The following is a 21,655-nucleotide window of genomic DNA, read 5'->3' as shown; positions in this document are numbered from 1 at the left end:
TACGCAATAACGATACAATGTGAATTAACTAAATACATCGTAGTAATACCCACACCAACCAAAGAAGCAAACATAATAGCAAATAATCTAGTAGAGAAATTCGTATTAATATACGGAAAATTTCTGGAACTCAAATCAGATCAAGGAACCGAATATAAAAACGAAGTACTTGAACAGATTTGTAAATACCTACAAATAAAACAAACATTCGCTACAGCATACCACCCCCAAACAATCGGATCATTGGAGAGAAATCATAGATGTTTAAACGAATATCTACGATCATTCGTAAATGAACACCATTCCGATTGGGACGAATGGATACCATATTACGCATTTACTTATAACACTACCCCACACTCAGAACATAAATTCACTCCATATGAACTAATTTTTGGCAACAAAGCAAAATTACCACAAGAAAATTACCCAACAACAATAACACCAATGTACAATTTAGACTTATATAGCACAGAACTAAAATACAAGTTAGAAAAATCAAACGCAATAGCGAAACAAATATTAGAAAAGGATAAACATTCAAGACAAGAATTTATACACATACCAACAAACCCATTAATAATCAACATAGGAGATATAGTATATTTAAAAAACGAAAATAGAAAAAAATTAGACCCATTCTATATAGGTCCCTACACCATTATAAAAATACTAGATACAAATTGTGAAATAGAAAACAAAATAACTAAACAAAGAAACATTGTACACAAAAACAGACTTATTAAAGGAGAATAAAAAAAAGCAGAGCAATTTTATTTAGACTACTCTAGCAACAAACACAATACTAACTAATATTTATAATATCCATTAGAATTGTAAGGGAGTCAGTTCTTTCACATGAATAATTTCACTTCGCTACATTTTTCAACCAAAAGGGGGATGATGTAACGGACTTACTTTCTAGCATCACAAATTATTCCCACAAAACCAATCCCTACATGCACCAATGTGAATCCTTCATAAAAACCAAATTTAACATATCCTTTAGTCAGGCCACTTGAAACGAGGCCACACTCATATTTTCCCACAGATCGTAAATTACTTGAACGATCGTTTTCAAATCCAACTTGCATAACCAGATGGGCGCATTCCAGTTAAACCATTCTGGGTCGCACCACTTGTTAAAGCAACATTCTCACTAGGTCATTATTATGCAGAGGCAACAAATAAACAGCCTTGCGTAACCAAACAAAAGCACCGATAGCAACCAAGGCACCCATACTTATTCATTGATTTGTTTACCCTTTTTTACGCTACCTGTACATAATTATGTATTTTGAAATAGTAACTGACTCCTCCCATTTTGATGTACACAGAATAGTTTAAGTCAGGTTAGCTAGGTTAGCTCGTAAGATTTTAAAATGGAATAAATCAGATTATGTTAAACAACCAACAAGGGAACAGCCTTGCGTTTAAAATATCACGTATCCAAAAAAATCAACAGGCGATACTAGCAGTGACACCATTCATAGAAAAACAACAGTGAATATTTCCAGACTTGGTTTTATTTCCTATTTAAGAAATATTGTGTTTTGCCTTTCTCATATAAAGAAAGGCTATGCAATCACTGTAAAAATCGACTTTTTAACCGAGGCCCGGAGGGCCGAGTGTCATACACCATTCGATTCAGTTCGTCGAAATCGGCAAATGTATGTGTGTGTATGTGTGTGTCATTTAAACTTAATTCAAATTGAATTTTTAGCTGATCCGACTTCCGGTTCCGGAGTTACGGGTTGAAGAGTGCGGTCACACAGCAAATTCCCATATAAACTGGTACCACCATGATGTTAAAATGATGTAAAACATATTAAAATTGATGTAACATTACTCTAGTTTGCGGGTCTGGATCACTTATGATCAATTAAAGCAGCTTTGACCACATTGGCCACCTATGATGGTTCATGACGATTTTTACAAACTTGATTTCAAATGAAAGATACTGTAATACCATTGACTGCTGCTAAATTTCATTCGGTTCTGACTCTTGCTTCCGGAGTTACAGGGGTGTTAGTAAGGATACACTGGAATTTCCCATATAAATCGGTACAATCGTAATACCTCAGAGGCTAAAAACTATTGGAATGGTCACCAAATTACTTCTAATCACAGATCTAGATCACTGATTGCCAATCAAACATTCTTTGAGTATATTGTCCACTATCGACTATTACGGAAGTCCGGAATTCCGGGCATATTCCACAATTAAAGTCACATCGGTTCTTCGGTCATGACTGAACCGATTTTCTCAAACCAAGTCTCAAATGGAAGGCAAAATATGCAGTTGATGCCGTACCTCCCCCCCCCCCTGCCTTGCCCTTACACCTCGCTCCTTCATCACTCCCCCCCCCTTGGACCACCCTCACGCCCGCATTTCCTTCATCCACCCCGTATACCGAAATAAGATGACGGATTTCTGACGCATCCTCCACTTCCACTCTACTAATTTGTTGAATTTGTATATCTAGGTCACCAACAGTCATTCAAAGTCTCTTTGGCCACACTGGCCACCATCGACAGATCTGGAAGCATCCATATTCAGAATAACGGTTATAATGGTTTCTCGAAAATGGCTAGACCGATTTGATCAACTTAGTCTCAAATGAAAGATGTTGCGTCCCCGGAAACTGATATTAAATTCCATCTCCATCCGACTTCTGGCTCCGGAGTTACGGGTTGTGGAGTGCGATCACATAGAAAACTCCGATTCAAACCGATACCGCGATGAATGCAAAAAGGTGCTCTTATATATACTTACCAAGTGTAATAAGAATGAAAGACATTTCCATAATGTTATATTGTACGAATCAGCTATTAAATCATAGTTTGGAGAAATGAGAAAGGCACAATTGCATCTCTAGGTAGATTAAAACAGGTTTTTGCATCCTAGATTGCATGATTCAGTGATCGAAACCCAAAACTTCATGAAGTATTTGAAATTATTAAATTAAAATTGGTTTGTGCTATTGAAATTGACAAAATGATAGTTTATATAGTATATAGCCCCTTTGTCGATTGTTTACTTCTTCGGTCCTACCAATCAGCATTGAAGTATCGCCTTTACGTTTTTTTACAATACCAATTTTACAATTGGTGGGCGTTTGGTGAAAATCGATCTTACTGTCCAAACGGCATAATTCCGAAACCGTAATTTTTGAAGTTTTAAAATTATGCAGAATTAATTTTTCAAAAAATAGACACAGAGTTTGTGTCTTTAGCGAATTTGTTGAGACTTATTGTACTCATGAATAATAACCTGAGAAAATTCACCATAAATACTTCTTGGACGATATACCGTCAAAATTATTTTATCAAATGATGCGCTGTTTAACGTTTGTAAAACTCATCGAAGATACTAAACCTCCGAAATTGGCGGTTTCAAAATGATGTTATCTTGACCTTAAATTACTGGTTTTGAAAATTTGACCTATACATATAATTGGTCATACAACAAAAATCAAATTCTTATCAAAATCGATCAGGACCTGCTAGAGTCGAATGGAAATCGTAATTTTTCATAAATTTCTCTCTACATTCGGAAAGTGTTATCCTCGTTATTAATCATAATACTTTTCATCTCAACTCGACGCATTCCCAAAATAAAAACCTGTTTTAATCCACCTAGTGGTGCAATTGTGCTTTTCTCATGTGTCCAGACTACGATTCCATGGCTGGTTATGTTCAATACAATGGTGGAAATGAATATTACATGTTCAGTACGATTTGCACATACGTACAATGGATCGACAGCCACGATCTTGAGATACTATGTGATACTCAGGCATTGTAATTATTTCTCACTCATGCGAGAAGTCCTACTTTTCCGAGATAAGATGAGTCGCAAAATTCTCTGTCCCCACAAATAGCGTGAGAATAAATTTTCCGGTTAAAGTTTTTTTGATTTTTTCCTTCCCACCGGAGAAGGTGATAATATTTTTATTTCGTGCAAATCAATGAAAGCGTCAAAACATACACTTAATTTCAAAGAAAAGCGGCAAAGCAATACGACAGATATGTTTTTTCGTGTTTTGGAATAGCGACAGCAAGGCAGCGACCGCAAAAAGGATACCATGATAAACTCATTCGCTCATTCTCCGGTGGTCTTCTTTATCTGGAGAAATAACACGTTGTATTTATCCGGAGAAGTTGTGTGAGTGCCAATAACCTTTCGTGTGAAAATGTCAGTTTTTATTGTCGCAGTAGCAAATTATCTGGACGCATTTACTCATATGAGCATACCTGGTGATACAGAAACATTGCTTGACCGCCGCTGGTTTCAAGCGATGTTTCAATATCATATAGTATGATCCGGGAGGTCCGGGTCCTGCCGAAAATGTTCAACTTGTTAAGAAATTTAAAAATAGTTTTAATTTTAAAGTAGCAACCCCTCACTGCATACTCCCTCCGGGCCGGTACGATTGATGATTTTTAGAGTGATTGCATAACCTTTCTATATGAGAAAGGCAAAAATGTACCAAAATCAAAAAAATCAATTTTTGTCAAACATTTGAGCCAATATATTCTGAATGTTTCATGCATTATAAAGTCATTTGGCATCAAAAATACAAATTTGATTTTGAAAATTTTTCATTTCAGTTTATATGGGAATTTGAAGTGTAATTGCACTCTTCAACTCGTGACTCCGGAACCGGAAGTCCTATCAATAAAAAATTCAATTGCAGCCGATAGGAAGGTTGTACCTTTCATTTGAGACTAACTTTGTGCAAATCGATCCAGCCATCTCTGATTAACAGAGGTCACATACACACACACACTCATACATACACACAGACATTTTCCGATCTCGACGAACTGAGTCGATTGGCATATGACACTCGGCCCTCCGGGTCGGGATTAGATTGACGAATCTTAGAGTGAATGAGAAAGGCAAAAACATTTTTGGCAAATGTTGAAAGTTATGCATTTTTTTGGTGAGCAGTTCTATGTTTCATAGACATTAAATGAATTTTAACATCGCTTCCTATTAAATAAAAACGCTTTTAATCCACTTAACAGTGTGATGAGACATTTCTTATAACTCTTATCAATCTCTTAGGATATTATATCGTTTGAGAACATTTAGAACTTGATGCTTCGCGATGTTTTTGATAACACATACTACATGGGATTGTGGCAGGACACAGAGAATTGCTCAAATCAGCATAGGACAACATCAGTGTTAGAAATCTCAAACCAAATCAATGGGAAAGCGAAAAAATGGCCCATAAAATAGATATACAAACAAATTATTGCTAATGCTCTGTTAATAAAATATCTAAATTCCTCAATCAATGCATTGTGGTGGCAAAACTGAATTTTCCTAAAGGGTGCCAAAAAATCGAATTTTTTTTTTTTGAATCGAAATGAAGTTTATATTTTACTCAAATTTCCAACGCGACTGAGACCTAAAAATCAACGCTTTTTCTGGAAAAAAGCGATACTAGCAGTGACACCATTCAAAGAAAATCAACAGTGAATATTTCCAGACTTGGTTTTATTTCCTATTTAAGAACTATTGTTTTTTACATCCTAGATTGCATGATTCGGTGATCGAAACCCAAAACTTCATGAAGTATTTAAAATTATTAAATTTAAATTTGTGTTTGCTATTGAAATTGACAAAATGATAGTATCGCCCCTTTGACGATTGTTTACTTTTTCGGTCCCACCTATCAGCATTGAAGTATCGCCCTTACGTTTTACGTTTTACATTTCTTATAAAAGAAATGTATAGAATTCGCTCAAACTTTCAAGATTTTTTCCGAGGCCCGGAGGGCCGAGTCTTATATACCAATCGACTCAGCTCGACGATTTGGGACAATGTCTGTGTGTATGTGTGTGTGTCTGTGTGTGTGTGTGTATGTAACGGACAAATTCTCATTCGTGTTTCTCAGCAATGGCTGAACCGATCTTATCCAAACCAATTTTAAATGAAAGAACTAAAAAACAGTATGAACGCTATTAATTTGTTTTTGATTCTGATGTTTAGTTTCCAAGATATGAATGTTTGAATGCGTAAAAATGGCGTTTTTTGCAGTTTTTTTCAATTTTCTGCCGAAATAGGCAACATAGATTAACAATTTATATGTTTTTAGACAGCTTTAAGTACCTTTCGAACAAGCTATAGATTGTTGAAATCGGACTATTATCAAAAGAGATATTTAACATTAAATGCGGACGAAAGATTTTTATCATTTCCCATTGCCAGAAATATGACCAAAAACATGTAATCTATTATTAACGCCAAAACGGCTTATTTTAGGTCAATAGTATCTTAGGAGAATTTAATGAAGGCAATATGCCCTTTCTTTTGGTATTGTGCTTTTGCTGATTAATCCCCCTATGAGTGAGATATTTTCACAAATTTTCTTGGATGTGATTATATCGAAATGATGTCTTCAGCAAATTTGTAGCTCTTACTTTTGCGAATAACTTTACTAAAGACTTTAAATATCCATTTTGAATACTTTAAAAGTTATGGCTTGTTGTTTGTTGATTACTCTTTGTCGCCTATTTATTGTTCAGTATAGTAATAATCCATTGAAATAAGCTAAACATTATTTCGATAAAACGAATTTTGCATTTCATTTTACTATCTACAACAGCTAGAAATAATCACCGAACACTTCCAAGTTGTCTGGAAGGAACTTGATAACTTATCAGTACAAAAATGTTCATTTGTGCGAACCTTCTGACTGCAATTTTTCAAACTTATAACCATTGGATCGATCTGAAACATATCGGAAAATGAAAAGCGAAATAAATAACTCCAAGCAACGGCATAGCTAAGAGAAGGTTTTGGGGTTTAGCACCATACAATCCCCCTCCTCTTCCACCACACCCAAAAAAAATATTGGATTGAAGTTGAAAATTTATTGATGCAGACTGATTTAATTCAATATTACAATAACAATTATCTGATCCGTAGATTGATAACCTGTTGTTGTAAACATCATGAGGACTTTTGATAAATTGTCGGAATGTGATCCTGATATGTAACTGATCTATTGGTCTTGATTTCACAGTTGTCTAATTGCATCAATATCAAATTCCTGCCTGAAAACATTCCAATAGAAAATTCCAGAGTTCTGTAATCAATCATAATCCTCGGATTTCTTTTCAAATTGAGCTCGTTTTTGTAGAGATGTACTGTAATAAGGGTCTTTATTTAATAGGAAGCGTAGTTAAAATTGATTTAACGTCTATGAAACATAGAACTGCTCACCAAAAAGATGCATAACTTTCAACATTTGCTAAAAATGTTTTTGCCTTTCTCATTCACTCTAAAATTCGTCAATCTAATCCCGACCCGGAGGGCCGAGTGTCATATGCCAATCGACTGAGTTCGTCGAGATCGGAAAATGTCTGTGTGTGTATGTATGTGTGTATGTGGAAAAAATGTGACCTCTGTTTCTCAAAGATGGCTGGACCGATTTGCACAAAGTTAGTCTCAAATGAAAGCTACAACCTTCCCATCGGCAGCTATTGATTTTTTAATTGATGGGACTTCCGGTTCCGGAGTTACGAGTTGAAGAGTGCAATCACACAGCAAATTCCCATATAAACTGAAATGAAAACTTTTCAAAATCAAATTTGTATTTTTGATGCCAAATGACTTTAAAATGCATGAAACATTGAGCTGTTTGACAAAAATTGATTTTTTGGACTTTGGTACATTTTTGCCTTTCTCATATAGAAAGGTTATGCAATCACTCTAAAAATCGTCAATCATACCGGCCCGGAGGAAGTATGCAGTGAGGGGTTGCTACTTTAAAATTAAAACTAGTTTAAAATTTCTTAACAAGTTGAAAATTTTCGGCAGGACCTGGACTTCCCGGATCTTTCTCCATGATCCGCCGCTGGTTTCAAGCGATGTTTCAGTATCACATAGTATCTCAAGATCGTGGCTGTCGATCCGTTGTATGTATGTGCAAATCGTGCTGAACATTAAATATTCATTTCCACCATTGTATTGAACATAACCAGCCATGGAATCGTAGTCTGGACAAATGAGACAAGCACAATTGCACCACTAGGTGGATTAAAACAGGTTTTTATTTTGGGAATGCGTCGAGTTGAGACGAAAACGTAATATGATTAATAACGAGGATAACAATTTCCGAATGTAGAGAGAAATTTATGAAAAATGACGCTTTCCATTCGACTCTAGCAGGTTCTGATCGATTTTGATGAGCGTTTGATTTTTGTTGTATGACCAATTATATGTATAGGTAAAATATTCAAAAACAGTAATTTAAGGTCAAGATAGCATCATTTTGAAACCACCAATTTCGGAGGTTTAGTATCTTCGATGAGTTTTACAAACATTAAACAGCGCATCATTTGATAAAATAATTTTGACGGTATATCGTCCAAGAAGTATTTATGGTGAATTTTCTCAGGTTAATATTCATGACTACAATAAAGTCTCAACAAATTCGCTAAAGACACGAACTCTGTTACTATTGTCTGAAAAATTAATTCTGCATAATTTTAAAACTTCAAATATTACGGTTTCGGAATTATGCCGTTTGGACAGTAAGATCGATTTTCACCAAACCCCCACCAATTGTAAAATTGGTATTGTAAAAAAACGTAAGGGCGATACTTCAATGCTGATAAGTGGTACCGAAAAAGTAAACAATCGTCAAAGGGGCGATACTATCATTTTGTCAATTTCAATAGCAAACACAAATTTTAATTTAATAATTTTAAATACTTCATGAAGTTTTGGGTTTCGATCACTGAATCATTTTTTTTTTTCAATTTGTTTATTTGATAAGGCACGTATGCGTTAGCTTAAAGGTGCCATTTTTTCATTGTTTTACATTTTGAATTTCTTAAAACTAGGGGGTTACACATTTCAATATTATTTTGTTTTATATAATGAAACTAAAAAAAAAAACTACAGCTAACTTATACATATAAAAGAGGGTATAATATAATATTCGTAAGATTTGGGGGACGGGTCATTTGTGTGTTCTTGGTATAGTAATTCACTTTATGATTTTTAGAAGGGAGATTGTAGAAAAAATAATTATTAACTAAGCGGAACATTTTACAAGCTTATTAACTAGAGATAACTAGAAAGAGTGGTTCAAGATTAAGGGGAATTAATTAGGACTATTTTAAAGTAGTGGTACTGTTGCGCATTTCTTAACGAGATTAAATATTGTTCAACTAAAACTAGAAGATAGGGGGGCACATAAATTTTGGGAAGATATTCAAGGGGAGAAGGGGGTGAAGACATACATCTGTGTATCAGAGACATGGGAGAGAGGGTGGACAAGACTGAACGGGGGGGGGGGATATAAACTTCAGTTTCCGGCATCAGGAATCAACGGCCAGGATTACAGATTCGAACGGATGTATCAAGTATTGGGACGCCGGGCGGTTATCCTCGAGCCGGCAGGGGTTCCTCCAGACGATTTCGTAGTACGGCTCAGATACGGATCGGGAACACACCGCGCTGCGCGTGTGATGTTGTACTGTAGATCTCGTGTTGTTGGTTCATTCGACAGATGTTTTGTCTCGTCTTGGAGTCGTATCAAACCATCGTTGGGGTACGGTAGGCGGAAGAGGGCACTTCTGGGAATAATAAGAGAAAAGATAGGGGCATTTAAATTTGGATATTGATGGTTTTGAGGAACGTGTATATAAGGGACATGTAGAGAATATCGCGGCTTGCTAGTACATCTCGAACCGGGACATTGGGTGATCTTCCTCGGGCCCGAAGGGAATCGAATAGTTGAGATCTGGCAGAACAGTACTCGGCACATGCCCAGACAACATGTTCGATTTCGTGATAACCGTTGCCACAAGCGCAGATACCGCTATCCACGAGCCCAATACGCCGGAGATGTGCGTCCAGCGTGTAGTGATTGGACATGAGCAGAGACATCACGCGAATGAAATCCCGACCCACATCCATCCCTCTGAACCAAGGTTTCGTCGATACCTTAGGGATTATCGAATGTAGCCACCTTCCCAGTTCACCATTGCTCCATGATGTTTGCCAACTTTCGAGGGTTCTCTGATGAGTAATACTGAAAAATTCGCTGAAGCTAATTGGTCTTTCATATATGTCACCTTGTAAAGCGCCCGCCTTAGCTAAAGAGTCCGCTTCTTCATTACCTGGAATGGAGCAATGCGAGGGAACCCAAACTAAGGTAATCTTGTACGATCTTACAGACAAAGCACGCAGGCGCTCCCAGATTTTCCCCAGAAAATATGGAATGTGCTTTCTAGGTTTCATTGAACGGAGAGCCTCGATTGAGCTGAGGCTATCCGAGACAATAAAGTAATGATCGGTGGGCAAAGTATCAATGATCCCAAGGGTATACTGAATAGCAGCAAGTTCTGCGACGTAAACTGAAGCAGGATCCTTGAGTTTGAATGAGGCGGTGAGGTTTTGATTGAATATACCGAAGCCAGTGGAGCCGTCGAGGCTTGACCCGTCGGTGTAAAACATCTTGTTGCAGTCGACTTCTCGAAATTTACTATGAAAGATGCTTGGGATCACTTGCGGGCGTATGTGATCCGGGATTCCACGAATCTCGTCTTTCATGGATGTGTCAAAGAAAACAGTTGAATCAGAAGCATGAAAGAGATTGACACGGTTGGGATAGTATGAAGAAGGATTGATATTTTGTGCCATGTAATCGAAGTACAAGGACATAAATCGGGTTTGAGAATTGAGCTCGATAAGCCTTTCGAAATTTGCAATTACTAACGGGTTCAAGATATCGCATCGGATGAGCAATCGATAGGAGAGTTCCCAAAATCGATTTTTCAGCGGAAGGACGCCCGCCAGCACTTCTAAACTCATCGTATGTGTCGAGTGCATACAACCCAAAGCAATACGCAAACAACAATATTGGATTCGCTCTAGTTTGATGAAATGTATGTTCGCAGCGGAGCGGAAACAGAAACTCCCGTACTCCATCACCGACAATATTGTTGTTTGGTACAGCCTGATCAGGTCTCCTGGGTGGGCACCCCACCATGTTCCGGTTATTGTACGGAGAAAGTTGATCCTTTGCTGGCACTTCTGTTTCAGATACCTAATGTGACATCCCCAGGTTCCTTTAGAGTCGAACCAGACCCCGAGATATTTGAAAGTTGAAACCTGAGCAATAGTTTGACCCATTAATTGAAGCTGTAGTTGCGCTGGTTCACGCTTCCTTGAAAATACGACTAGCTCAGTTTTCTCCGTGGAGAACTCGATACCCAGCTGGAGGGCCCAAGCAGACAAATTGTCCAAGGTATCTTGCAATGGTCCTTGCAGATCGACGGCTTTGGGACCTGTAATAGAGACCACACCGTCATCTGCAAGTTGCCTTAGCGTGCAGGAATTGACAAGACATTCGTCAATGTCATTCACGTAAAAGTTATAGAGAAGGGGGCTTAGACATGAGCCCTGGGGAAGACCCATGTAGCTAATTCGTGATGTCGATAAATCACCATGCGAAAAATGCATATGTTTTTCAGACAGCAAGTTTAGCAAAAAGTTGTTTAGAGTCGGTGAAAGACCATGCTGGTGCAGCTTCTCAGAAAGAATTTTGATAGAAACTGAGTCAAAAGCCCCCTTTATATCTAGGAACACTGATGCCATCTGCTCTTTGCTAGCATAAGCCATTTGAATTTCTGTTGAGAGCAACGCAAGACAATCGTTCGTCCCTTTGCCTTTGCGGAAACCAAATTGTGTATCTGACAGTAAGCCATTTGCTTCAACCCAATTATCGAGGCGAAACAAGATCATTTTCTCGAACAACTTTCGGATACAGGACAGCATCGCAATCGGTCGATACGAGTTGTGGTCGGAGGCTGGTTTTCCTGGTTTTTGAATGGCAATGACCTTCACTTGCCTCCAGTCATGAGGGACAATATTGCCCTCAAGAAACTTATTAAATAAATTCAACAAGCGTCTCTTGGCAGAGTCTGGCAGATTCTTTAACAAGTTAAATTTGATTCTGTCTGGCCCTGGGGCTTTATTGTTACATGATAAGAGAGCAAGTGAGAACTCCACCATCGAAAACGGTGTTTCGTTCGCGTTATTGTGAGGGGACGCGGCGCGGTAGATCTTCTGTGCCGGGGCGGAATCCGGACAAACCTTCTTGGCAAAATCGAATATCCAACGGTTTGAATATTCCACGCTCTCATTGGTACTGTTTCGGTTTCGTAAGCGCCGGGCCGTACTCCAAAGAGTGCTCATCGATGTTTCTCTCGTTAGTCCGTCGACGAACCGGCGCCAGTAGCTACGTTTTTTGGCTTTTATCAAACTCTTCATGCGCGTTTCCGCCATCGCGTACTGTCGGTAGCTAGCTGGCAGCCCGTCGTCCCGGAAGGTCTTATACGCAGCGGCCTTCTCCGCGTACACGTCTGAGCACTCTTTGTCCCACCATGGATTGGGAGGACGCCCGCGTGAATTCGCGTCTGGTACGCGTTTAGTCTGAGCTTGAATCGCGGTATCGAGAATCAAGCCAGCCAGGAACCCGTACTCTTCCTCCGGAGGAAGCTCTTGTGTCGATTCTACTTTTTCGGATATCGCGGACGCGTAGCTCTTCCAATCAATATTTCGTGTGAGGTCATACGAAACATTAATTGTATTCGGTGGCCCTGAACCGTTAGCAATATTAATTACGATTGGCAGATGGTCGCTGCCGTGGGGATCAGAGACTACCTTCCACATGCAATCTAACCGCAGCGATGTCGAGCAGAGGGACAGATCTAAGGCGCTCGGTCGCGCTGGAGGGACAGGAATCCGTGTCATTTCACCCGTATTCAAAATAGTCATATTGAAGTTGTCGCAAAGCTCATGGAGTAGGGTAGATCGATTATCGTCATGAAGGCAACCCCATGCCGTGCCGTGGGAGTTAAAGTCACCTAAAACTAGCCTCGGTGCGGGGAGGAGTTCCGCAATATCGCAAAGCCGTCGGTGGCTAACTGAGGCTCTAGGGGGGATGTAGGTGGAAGCAATGCAAAGTTCTTTGCCTTTAATTCTGGTTTGGCAAGCGACAACTTCAATGCCTGGTGTCGAGGGGAGGTCGATCCGATTGAAAGAATAGCACTTTTTGATCCCCAAAAGTACTCCTCCGTAAGAGTCTTCTCGATCCAAGCGAATAATATTAAAATCGTGGAAGTGTAGGGTTATTTCTGAAGTGAGCCATGTCTCGCATAGGGCAAATGCATCGCATTTCAAATTATTTAGTAAGATTTTAAACGAATCGATTTTCGGGATAATGCTTCTGCAATTCCACTGTAGAACAGTGATTAAATCCTTGACCTCGTTCGATGAATTAGCCATCGAAGGATACAATCGCTGAAAGGAGGGGCCATTTCGCAGTGAACTGCATCAAGAATGTTTTTACTGCGGGGAGAAAGCTTATCAAGATACTTTTAAGGGGGTCAGAAATGTTTAACGCTGTAAGAATACGGTCCACAATGTCAGAGAAATTTATTAAGCCAGCACTGTTTTCTTTCTCTGGCTGAGATATGGGAACACTTGGGGTTTTTGATGTTCCTGGAAGTGCTGGGAACTCCTTTTCTGAGCTCAGGTTACTGAGACCGGGAGCGACTTGCTTCGGTTTTGCACCAGTACTTCCTTGAGTAGTTATTTTAGGGGGACCATGAAGAGACACCTTCTGGCCTTTACGACGAAGCTTGGAAGAGGAAATGTTCTTCCTTTTTCTACTACTTCTAGGCACAGCAGAAGATGTTCCCTCCTGGGGTTCATCACAGTCGCCTTCGTCAGTAGACAAGTTGGTAAAGATGTTCGTAGAGACAGGTGGCGTAGCTATCTTAAGCATTTCTGCAAAAGATCGCTTAGAGCGTCCCTGAAGGGAACGCTTAAGATTTTCCTCGCGCTGTTTGTACGCGGGACATGAAGGGAGATCATGTGGGTTTCCCCCACAGTAGAGGCACTTTTCGACATCTCTACCACAGGAATCATCCGCATGATTCCCACCGCATTTCCCATAGCGGGCTTTATTGCTACAATGGGAGGCTGTGTGTCCCAATTGTTTGCAATTAGTACAGTTCATGACCCGCGGCACAAAGAGGCGAACAGGTAGACGAACCTTGTCAAAAAGGAGGTAATTAGGCAGGGCAGAGTCGGCGAAGGTCACCCGATAAGAGTCTGAGTTGACGTATGTTTTCTTCCCGTCAGCTGCGACTGATGCTGAATGCAAACGTTTGCATTCCAGTATCTTCACTGGCTTAAGCATGGGGTCTTTGAAACAGCCAGTCCCATATTTTAGCAGGTCCTCGCAATTCAGACTCGAATCGGAAACGACCCCACTGACTTCAACCCTGCTAGCTGGAATATACACCCTGTACTCCCTCGTAAAGGGCTCGTATCCAGCAATATCGTTTGCCTGAGTTGAACTGTTAACCACCACCAGAAGCTTATCAGGCCGAATTTTCGATATTTCTGTCACGGCCGAATACCGATCCGTCAGAACTCGAGAAATCTGCAACAGATTCAAACACTTTTTTTCTTTGGTCCGAAAGAAGATCACAAATGGCCCGGTGGCCGAGCTCGGATATACCTTGAGCCGGGGAGCCGATTTTATTTCGACGTCCATCTCACCTTGAGATGAACCGCCGTCAGGGGAAGTCATTTTTGCACGGGCCTATTGCCCAGTGCACGTTATTAAGACAACCAAGAAGGGGAAACGAAAACTAATACTTAGCTTGTGTATGTAACGGTATCCAGACGGCTTACTAGAAGAACACTGTTTCACTTCACTGACCGGCTAACGGTACTCAGAAACAGAAACACAAAAGAAGGGAAAAAATACTGAAACCTCAACTAGGCGCAGAGTGTGTAAATAACCTTGAACGCGGATTAACACTATTTGTCGCTATAGAGTGTACGGACCGATGACAAAAGACTTCTATCTCGACTGAGTGCTCGATAACGAATGATCACTGAATCATGCAATCTAGGATGTAAAAAACACAATAGTTCTTAAAAAGGAAATAAAACCAAGTCTGGAAATATTCACTGTTGATTTTCTTTGAATGGTGTCAATGCTAGTATCGCTTTTCTCAAGAAAAAGTGTTGATTTCTTAGTTCTCAGTCACGTTGGAAATTTGAGTAAAGTATAAACTTCAAGTCGATTACAAAAATTCGATTTTTTTGGCTCAGTACAATATATAACCCCTTTAGGAAAATTCAGTTTTCCCACTACAATGCATTGATTGAAGAATTTAGATATTTTATTGACAGAGCATTAGCAATAATTCGTTTGTATGTCTAGTTTATGGGCCATTTTTTCACTTTCCCATTGATTTGGTTTGAGATCTATCCCATGTAGTATGTGTTATCAAAAACATCGCGAAGCATCAAGTTCTAAATGTTCTCAAACGATGTAATATCCGAAGAGAGTGATAAGAATTATAAGAAATGTATCATCACACTGTTAGGTGGATTAAAAGCGTTTTTTTTACAATACCAATTTTACAATTGGTGCGGTTTGGTGAAAATCGATCTTACTGTCCAAACGGCATAATTCCGAAACCGTAATTTTTGAAGTTTTAAAATTATGCAGAATTAATTTTTCAGACAATAGTAGCAGAGTTCGTGTTTTTAGCGAATTTGTTGAGACTTTATTGTAGTCATGAATATTAACCTGAGCAAATTCACCATAAATACTTCTTGGACGATATACCGTCAAAATTATTTTATCAAATGATGCGCTGTTTAACGTTTGTAAAACTCATCGAATATACTAAACCTCTGAAATTGGCGGTTTCAAAATGATGTTATCTTGACCTTAAATTACTGTTTTTGAAAATTTGGCCTATACATATAATTGGTCATACAACAAAAATCAAACTCTCATCAAAATCGATGAGGACCTGCTAGAATCGAATGGAAATCGTCATTTTTCATAAATTTCTCTCTACATTCGGAAAGTGTTATCCTCGATATTAATCATATTACGTTTTCGTATCAACTCGACGCATTCCCAAAATAAAAACCTGTTTTAATCCACCTAGAGGTGAAATTGTACTTTTCTCATTTGTCCAGACTACGAATCCATGGCTGGTTATGTTCAATACATTGGTGGAAATGAATATTACACGTTCAGTACGATTTGCACATACGTACAATGGATCGACAGCCACGATCTTGAGATACTACGTGATACTGAAACATCGCTTGACCGCCGCTGGTTTCAAGCGATGTTTCAGTATCACATAGTAAGATCCGGGAGGTTCGGGTCCTGCCGAAAATTTTCAACTTGTTAAGAAATTTTAAACTAGTTTTAATTTTAAAGTAGCAACCACGATTTTTAGAGTGATTGCATAACCTTTCTATATGAGAAAGGCAAAAATGTACCAAAGTCCAAAAAAATCAATTTTAGTCAAACATTATTTTTTTCGAGTTTACATAAAATCTCGATGTTTCATGCATTATATCATTTGACATCAAAAATACAAATTTAATTTAGAAAATTTTTCATTTCAGTTTATATGGGAATTTGCTGTGTGATTGCACTCTTCAACTCGTAACCCCGGAACCGGAAGTCCCATCAATAAAAAATCAATTGCAGCCGATGGGAAGGTTGTACCTTTCATTTGAGACTAACTTTGTGCAAATCGATCCAGCCATCTCTGATTAACAGAGGTCACATTTTTTTCCACATACACACATACATACACACACAGACATTTTCCGATCTCGACGAACTGAGTCGATTGGCATATGACACTCGGCCCTCCCGGTCGGGATTAGATTGACGAATTTTAGAGTGAATGAGAAAGGCAAAAACATTTTTAGCAAATGTTGAAAGTTATGCATTTTTTTGGTGCGCAGTTCTGTGTTTCATAGACATTAAATCAATTTTAACTTCGCTTCCTATTAAATAAAGACCCTTATAACAGTACATCTCTACAAAAACGAGCTCAATTTGAAAATAAATCTGAGGATTATGATTGATTACAGAACTCTGGAATTTTCTATTGTAATGTTTTCAGGCAGGATTTTGATATTGATGCAATTAGACAACTGTGAAATCAAGACCAATAGATCAGTTACATATCAGGACCCCATTCCGACAATTTATAAAAAGTCCTCATGATGTTTACAACAGGTTATCAATCTACGGATCAGATAATTGTTATTGTAATATTGAATTAAATCTGCATCAATAAATTTTCAACTTCAATCCAATATTTTTTTTTTTGGTGTGGTGGAGAGACTGGGGGTGGGATTGTATGGTGTTAAACCCCAAAACCTTCTCTGGGCTACGCCGTTGCTTGGAGTTATTTATTTCGTTTTTCATTTTCCGATATGTTTCAGATCGATCCGATGGTTATAAGTTAGAAAAATTGCAGTCAGAGGGTTCGCACAAATGAACATTTTTGCACTGATAAGTTATCAAGTTCCTTCCAGACAACTTGGAAGTGTTCGGTGATTATTTCTGGCGGTTGTAGATAAAAAAAATGAAATACGAAATTCGTTTTATCGAAATAATGTTTGGCTTATTTCAATAGATTATTACTATATTGAACAATAAATAGGCGACAAAGAGTAATCAATAAACAACAAGCCATAACTTTTAAAGTATTCAAAATAGATAGTTAAAGTATTTAGTAAAGTTATTCGCAAAAGTAAGAGCTACAAATTTGCTGAAGGCATCATTTCGATATAATCACTTCCTAGAAAATTTGTGAAAATATCTCACTCATAGGGGGATTAATCAGCAAAAGCACAATACCAAAAGAAAGGGCATGTTGCCTCCATTAAATTCACCGAAGATACTATTGACCTAAAATAAGCCGTTTTGGCGTTAAAAATAGATTACATGTTTTTGGTCATATTTCTGGCAATGGGAAATGATAAAAATCTTTCGTCCGCATTTAATTATAAATATCTCTTTTGATAATAGTCCGATTTCAACAATCTATAGCTTGTTCGAAAGGTATTCGTTAAAGCTGTCTAAAAACATATAAATTGTTAATCTGTATTGTCAATTTCGGCAGATAATTCAAAAAAACTGCAAAAAACGCCATTTTTACGCATTCAAACATTCATATCTTGGAAACTAAACATCAGAATCAAAAACAAATTAATAGCGTTCATACTGTTTTTTAGTTCTTTCATTTAAAATTGGTTTGGATAAGATCGGTTCAGCCATTGCTGAGAAACACGAATGAGAATTTGTCCGTTACATACACACACACACACAGACACACACACATACATTGTCCCAAATCGTCGAGCTGAGTCGATTGGCATATAAGACTCGGCCCTCCGGGCCTCGGAAAAAATCTTGACAGTTTGAGCGAATTCTATACATTTCTTTTATAAGAAATGTAAAACGTGTTTAATCCACCTATCAGTGTGATAAGACATTTCTTATAACTCTTATCACTCTCTTCGGATATTATATCGTTTGAGAACATTTAGAACTTGATGCTTCGCGATGTTTTTGATAACACATACTACATGGGATAGTGGCAGGACTCAGAGAATCGCTCAAAGCAGTATAGGTGCTAGAAATCTCAAACCAAATCAATGGGAAAGCGAAAAAATGGCCCATAAAATAGACATACCAACGAATTATTGTTAATGCTCTGTTAATAAAATATCTAAATTGTGGTGGGAAAACTGAATTTTCCTAAAGGGGTTATATATAGTACTGAGCCAAAAAAAATCGAATTTTTTTTTTAATCGATTTGAAGTTTATACTTTACTCAAATTTCCAACGCGACTGAGAACTAAGAAATCAACACTTTTTCTTGAAAAGGGCGATACTAGCAGTGATACCATTCAAAGAAAATCAACAGTGAATATTTCCAGACTTGGTTTTATTTCCTTTTTAAGAACTATTGTGTTTTTCTACATCCTAGATTGCATGATTCAGTGATCGAAACCCAAAACTTCATAAAGTATTTGACATTATTAAATTAAAATTTGTTTTACATTTCTTATAAAAGAAATGTATAGAATTCGCTCAAACTTTCAAGATTTTTTCCGAGGCCCGGAGGGCCGAGTCTTATATACCAATCGACTCAGCTCGACGATTTGGGACAATGTCTGTGTGTATGTGTGTGTGTCTGTGTGTGTGTGTGTGTGTGTGTGTATGTAACGGACAAATTCTCATTCGTGTTTCTCAGCAATGGCTGAACCGATCTTATCCAAACCAATTTTAAATGAAAGAACTAAAAAACAGTATGAACTCTATTAATTTGTTTTTGATTCTGATGTTTAGTTTCCAAGATATGAATGTTTGAATGCGTAAAAATGGCGTTTTTTGCAGTTTTTTTCAATTTTCTGCCGAAATAGGCAACATAGATTAACAATTTATATGTTTTTAGACAGCTTTAACGAGTACCTTTCGAACAAGCTATAGATTGTTGAAATCGGACTATTATCAAAAGAGATATTTAACATTAAATGCGGACGAAAGATTTTTATCATTTCCCATTGCCAGAAATATGACCAAAAACATGTAATCTATTATTAACGCCAAAACGGCTTATTTTAGGTCAATAGTATCTTAGGAGAATTTAATGAAGGCAATATGCCCTTTCTTTTGGTATTGTGCTTTTGCTGATTAATCCCCCTATGAGTGAGATATTTTCACAAATTTTCTAGGATGTGATTATATCGAAATGATGTCTTCAGCAAATTTGTAGCTCTTACTTTTGCGAATAACTTTACTAAAGACTTTAAATATCCATTTTGAATACTTTAAAAGTTATGGCTTGTTGTTTGTTGATTACTCTTTGTCGCCTATTTATTGTTCAATATAGTAATAATCCATTGAAATAAGCTAAACATTATTTCGATAAAACGAATTTTGCATTTCATTTTACTATCTACAACAGCTAGAAATAATCACCGAACACTTCCAAGTTGTCTGGAAGGAACTTGATAACTTATCAGTACAAAAATGTTCATTTGTGCGAACCTTCTGACTGCAATTTTTCAAACTTATAACCATTGGATCGATCTGAAACATATCGGAAAATGAAAAGCGAAATAAATAACTCCAAGCAACGGCATAGCTAAGAGAAGGTTTTGGGGTTTAGCACCATACAATCCCCCTCCTCTTCCACCACACCCAAAAAAAATATTGGATTGAAGTTGAAAATTTATTGATGCAGACTGATTTAATTCAATATTACAATAACAATTATCTGATCCGTAGATTGATAACCTGTTGTTGTAAACATCATGAGGACTTTTGATAAATTGTCGGAATGTGATCCTGATATGTAACTGATCTATTGGTCTTGATTTCACAGTTGTCTAATTGCATCAATATCAAATTCCTGCCTGAAAACATTCCAATAGAAAAATCCAGAGTTCTGTAATCAATCATAATCCTCGGATTTCTTTTCAAATTGAGCTCGTTTTTGTAGAGATGTACTGTAATAAGGGTCTTTATTTAATAGGAAGCGTAGTTAAAATTGATTTAACGTCTATGAAACATAGAACTGCTCACCAAAAAGATGCATAACTTTCAACATTTGCTAAAAATGTTTTTGCCTTTCTCATTCACTCTAAAATTCGTCAATCTAATCCCGACCCGGAGGGCCGAGTGTCATATGCCAATCGACTGAGTTCGTCGAGATCGGAAAATGTCTGTGTGTGTATGTATGTGTGTATGTGGAAAAAATGTGACCTCTGTTTCTCAAAGATGGCTGGACCGATTTGCACAAAGTTAGTCTCAAATGAAAGCTACAACCTTCCCATCGGCAGCTATTGATTTTTTAATTGATGGGACTTCCGGTTCCGGAGTTACGAGTTGAAGAGTGCAATCACACAGCAAATTCCCATATAAACTGAAATGAAAACTTTTCAAAATCAAATTTGTATTTTTGATGCCAAATGACTTTAAAATGCATGAAACATTGAGCTGTTTGACAAAAATTGATTTTTTGGACTTTGGTACATTTTTGCCTTTCTCATATAGAAAGGTTATGCAATCACTCTAAAAATCGTCAATCATACCGGCCCGGAGGAAGTATGCAGTGAGGGGTTGCTACTTTAAAATTAAAACTAGTTTAAAATTTCTTAACAAGTTGAAAATTTTCGGCAGGACCTGGACTTCCCGGATCTTTCTCCATGATCCGCCGCTGGCTTCAAGCGATGTTTCAGTATCACATAGTATCTCAAGATCGTGGCTGTCGATCCGTTGTATGTATGTGCAAATCGTGCTGAACATTAAATATTCATTTCCACCATTGTATTGAACATAACCAGCCATGGAATCGTAGTCTGGACAAATGAGACAAGCACAATTGCACCACTAGGTGGATTAAAACAGGTTTTTATTTTGGGAATGCGTCGAGTTGAGACGAAAACGTAATATGATTAATAACGAGGATAACAATTTCCGAATGTAGAGAGAAATTTATGAAAAATGACGCTTTCCATTCGACTCTAGCAGGTTCTGATCGATTTTGATGAGCGTTTGATTTTTGTTGTATGACCAATTATATGTATAGGTAAAATATTCAAAAACAGTAATTTAAGGTCAAGATAGCATCATTTTGAAACCGCCAATTTCGGAGGTTTAGTATCTTCGATGAGTTTTACAAACATTAAACAGCGCATCATTTGATAAAATAATTTTGACGGTATATCGTCCAAGAAGTATTTATGGTGAATTTT

General features: G+C 37.7%; 1 protein-coding gene across 2 annotated transcripts in view; it reads right to left on the bottom strand.

The window, feature by feature from the left end:
- The window catches only part of LOC131678537 (homeobox protein goosecoid), a 338,362-nt gene that overhangs the window by 94,429 nt on the left and 222,278 nt on the right, over positions 1 to 21,655 (bottom strand). The window lies entirely within an intron of this gene.

The sequence above is a fragment of the Topomyia yanbarensis genome, chromosome 1 (genome assembly GCF_030247195.1).
Source record: "Topomyia yanbarensis strain Yona2022 chromosome 1, ASM3024719v1, whole genome shotgun sequence".
Lineage (NCBI taxonomy): Eukaryota > Metazoa > Arthropoda > Insecta > Diptera > Culicidae > Topomyia > Topomyia yanbarensis.
This window is presented reverse-complemented; position numbering and strand designations above follow the sequence as displayed.